A 4188-nucleotide genomic window follows, 5' to 3' on the forward strand; every position below is an offset into this window, starting at 1 on the left:
CCCCAAGTACTACCCAAACTTTACGAAAAAGTGACCGGTTTATCCCAGAGGCGGGCCAGTCTGATTGCAAGGAGACAGCGGAGTGAAAAGGGGGAAAGTCTAAGCACACCCGAGTCATCTTACACCCGCCGGCCCTGGAGATGCCGCGAGTCAGGGTTTTTGGACCGGGTTTGACCGAGGCACCGTCCCAGCAGGCAAAAGTGCTACACAGAAGCCGGCACCCTCCAGCCTGCTCCCGCCCGCCTTCTCCCCCAAACAGCCCAGCCCAGCCCAGCCCAGCCGCGCTTAGGCCCAAAAGCTCTGACCGCAGCCAGCCAAGCTCAGCCCGCTCACCAAACTCCTTCCGTGCACATGGGAGGGAAAAGACAGGAAAGGGAGAGAAAGACGTATTTACAGAAAAATTAAAAAGGTGTTAATAATAAAACATAAAGGAGGTTAATAAAGAAACCCTCCCAAATCTGTCCGGCAGGGAAGTTTCATGGCACTTAACGTTCGACTCCCACAGAGAGAGAGCGAGGCCCGGATCTCTCCCTCAGCCATCGCCGCTGTCACATTGAATGAACGTGTATGGCTGAACCCGCCAAGTTAGCGCCTCGCAGGCTGGCCCCAGGCCACACCCCCGACCCGCCCAAGCACCGCCTCCCGAATCCTGCTTGCAGTCAGCGGCCTAGGCCTCAACAGCTCCCGCCAAAAAGGCCCGTGCCAGTAGAGAGGGGAGGGGATCCAGTGGCTGATTTTTCTGTGTGGAAAGGAGGGAGAAGGTGGTGAGTGATAGTGTTTATTTTAATTATTTTTAATGGCTTTTGTCGTCTCAGGGAAAAAGGAGCAGGCTGTGAGGTGAGTTGAAGCCGGGCAACAAGTGCATGTTTACTCAAGCCAGTTATACCCATGTCCAATATGTAGAATGGGACTTCAGCTGACAAAGGGCAGTTAATTACCTGAAATACATCTAGGATGATCTTCTTCAGGCATTATGTTTTAGATGCATGCCTAAAAATGCCATTTAAATGTGATAATCCACTTGTCAGTTCTTGTATCATACAATTATTTTTGTCGGGGGGACAGTGGAAGCAAACTTTCTTGTGGTGAACAAAGCAGCTTTTAGAACTCTTTTAAGCAAGTAAATGTTATGGGTCACCTAAGATGTGACAGGTGAATTTTAGCCTCTCGCATGATAGTTGTGTGAGAAAATGTGATTATTGTAAATAGAAAGTGGAAGTTTAAAATGAAGATTCTCAGATGACACTTTGAAACTTTTGCTTTCCCCACCTGTATCATGCAAATGTCAAAGACTGAAATACATACTCAATTTAAATATTCTCCTACCCACATCTACAGGGTTAGAACAGATAAAAGGAAGTACTTCTTCACCCAAAGAGTGATTAACACATGGAATTCGCTGCCACAGGAGGGGGTGGCGGCTACAAACAAGGAATTAGATAAACATATGGAGCAGTGTTGGGTGTTACAAGTCAAAACACTTCAGTATTTACAGGGTTAATGATGTTTGTTAAGTCATATGTTTGTTTGTAACCAATCTGTTTAGACAATAGGATGCCCGGGAACTTTGGAGCTAATTTGCTACTCTGATTGGAAACCAAGGTGTCAAGTATTTTGCATATTGGTTTCTCCCCCCATTCTTTGTTCTGACTAGAGAAGGAGACGCCATTCGGCTCTTCCCGTTTTACCTTTTAGCTGTAAGGATGTAGCCATGTTAGCTCTTTGTTATTTTATATCCTGTGTACCTTTTCCCCATGTTAGGTTTATAGTAAACTTTTATATTTTAATACACACCATGGACTCAGTCTCTTAATACTCTGCTGACTTACTCAAAAAGAATCCCAACAAGCAGAGGCCCATCTGTGGCTACTAGCCACAAGGTATAGATAGGAACTCTTGGTCTGGGGCAAGTGATGCTCTGTATTCTTGGTGCTGGGGGGGGGCAACAGTGTCCTGGCCCCACTGCTGGACCTCCTTATGGCACCTGGTATTTTTGGCCACTGTGTGACAGAATGTTGGACTGGATGGGCCATTGGCCTGATCCACCATTGGCTTCTCTTATGTTCTTACTGGGGCATATAGATAGTGGTGATGGTTGTGGAAAGTGCTATCAAGTTGAAGCTGATTTAGGGCTACCCTGTAGAGTTTTCAAGGCAAGAGACAAACGGAGGTGATTTGCCATTGCCTGCCTCTGTGCTACCCTGAATTTCCTTGGTGGTTTCCCACCCAACCAATAACCAGGGCCAGTTTAGGAGATTGGATAAAATCAAGTGAGCCTGGGCAATCCAGGTCAGGGCATATAGATAAACAATGTGTTTACTTTCACTGTTTCCAATAAATTAATATTTAATTTTGAATTTCCCACCACATATCCATTGTGAAATTATGCTAATTGTCCCATTTTTCTTATGTAGTAAACTGTATTGTATTAATATGAATTTCATGGCAAGATTGCATCTATTTCTAGTCTCAACCTACAATTACTGTCCAGCTTTGCTGATGTATCCAGTTTTTGTTTGTTTCTACATGTTGCCTTAGAAGGAATCCATGGGGTCCAATTAGCACTAGGGATAAACCCAACCAACTGTTGGCTTATATATTTTTAAAGGAAAGATAGCCATGTTGCTCTGTGACCTTGTAATATTTATGCAACCTCAGATTTATTTTTTAAACCAGCTTAATCAAATGAGTGCAACATCTTCATTTCATTTCAAGACTGTTACCAACTGCAAACTTGGGCTTTCCTTCTGGCCAACATCTGTCCACCCTCCCAATTTTTATTATTTAACATTCCAGCCTAGTGAAGTTTCAATGATCTCAAGAAGCTTGCTTTGTCTTTTTAGTAGGCTTGGTCCTAAGAAAGATCTTTATTTGTTACAAGACTTTTATTGTAATCTATTCTTAATGGAAAAGAGGAGCACAGTCCAATGCTGTTGTTTTAGAAGAAGATCTTGGATTTATACCCCTCCCTTCACTACCCAAAGGAGTCTCAGAGTGGCTTACAATCTCCTTTCCCTTCCCCTCCCCACAACAGACACCCTGTGAGGTAGGTGGGGCTGAGAGCTCTGACAGAAACTGCTATTTTTCAAGAACAGCTGTGCCAGAACTATGGCTTGCCCAAGGCCATCCAGCAGGTGCAAGTGGAGGAGTGGGGAATCAAACCCGGTTCTCCCACATTAGAGTCTGCGCACTTAACCACTACACCAAACTGGCTCTATAAACAGGAACTATTTATACGAGGCTATTACTTTATTTAAGAGGCTGCAGTGGCTGAGAGGTTACAACGCTGAGCTGCAGACTGAAAGGTCTGTGTCACAGGCTGGGGTGCCAGTCAAGGGGTGTCCAGAACAGGCCAAGGTCAGGAGCCAAGAAGACAATGCAAAATCCAAAACCAAACCGGGATTAGGAGGCAGAAACACAGAGCCAAGTCCAAAGCCAGGAGGTCCGAAGGCCTAGGTGCAAGAGCTGAGCCAAAGTGGATGTAAGCAGCATAAAACTTAAACAAGTCACACGTGGTGGTGAGTCAGGAGGACTTTCAGCTTGCAATTCTTCCCCCTTATCTGGGCCAGGTGTGAAGACTGCTGTTACAGGCAACTGCCAGCTCCTCTGCTGCTTCAGAGGGACCAGCTGCGGTTTCTGTAAGTTCTGGCAGCTCTTCCTCATCCATGTGCATGACCACTGTGCCCTCTAAGTTGAGTTAGTGTGAGCTAGCTCACAGTTTTTTAGCCTCCGACTCACACATTTTTATCTTCACTCAGGAAGGATGGCTCCAGAGCAAACTAATTTATGCAGCAGCCAAATTGCTTGCTCACAACTTTAATGCCAGTAGCTCACAAAGTAGAATTTTTGTTCACAAGACTCCACAGCTTAGAGGGAGCATTGCCCATGACAGTCTGTGGTTCGACAGTTCGAGAGCCTAGTGCCTTGTGACTGAGTGAGCTCCCGTTTTTGGCCCCAGCTCCTGCCAACCTAGCAGTTTGAAAGCAAGAAATTGCAAGTATATAAATGGGTACCGCTTCAGTGGGAAAGGAACAGTGTACTGTGCGCCTTGGCCTTTAGTCATGCCAGCACGACATGACCACAGAGAAGTCTTCAGACAGCGCTGGCTTTTTGGCTTGGAAACAGAGATGAGCACCGCCCCCTAGAGTTGGATTTGATTGGCTTTTGAACAAGGGAAACCTTTACTAT

The sequence above is a fragment of the Gekko japonicus genome, unplaced genomic scaffold (assembly GCF_001447785.1).
Source record: "Gekko japonicus isolate JY-2015 unplaced genomic scaffold, Gekko_japonicus_V1.1 scaffold237, whole genome shotgun sequence".
In the NCBI taxonomy this organism is placed as follows: Eukaryota; Metazoa; Chordata; class Lepidosauria; order Squamata; family Gekkonidae; genus Gekko; species Gekko japonicus.